Raw genomic sequence first — 341 nt, 5'->3', positions numbered from 1 at the left:
AAAAAAAAAAAAGCCTTCCATCACTACAGTGCCACTGAAGTCTTCCTAGAAGGGTTATACACTCCTTTGAAATCCTAACTTTATCTGCAAAGAATACTGCAGTATTTTTGCTTATTGTTCCTTTCTGTAAAGGTGATGGCAAATCGCTGTCTTCTTATAAGGCAGAAAAGACTACATGCTTTGGAGAGAGATTTGGTCTTGGCATGATGGCTTTAACTATCCAGCTTGAGTATATTTTTGAATTTCTAAAAGTGATCTTTTCTGCATAATCAAAATAATCATAATGTCAACCTCAAAGGGATATATTGAAGACTAAATTTATGGAATGTGTGCAGCATATC

The sequence above is a fragment of the Fukomys damarensis genome, unplaced genomic scaffold (assembly GCF_012274545.1).
Source record: "Fukomys damarensis isolate Sample0158 unplaced genomic scaffold, DMR_v1.0_HiC HiC_scaffold_24, whole genome shotgun sequence".
Taxonomy (NCBI): domain Eukaryota; kingdom Metazoa; phylum Chordata; class Mammalia; order Rodentia; family Bathyergidae; genus Fukomys; species Fukomys damarensis.
Note: the sequence above shows the minus strand (reverse complement) of the source record.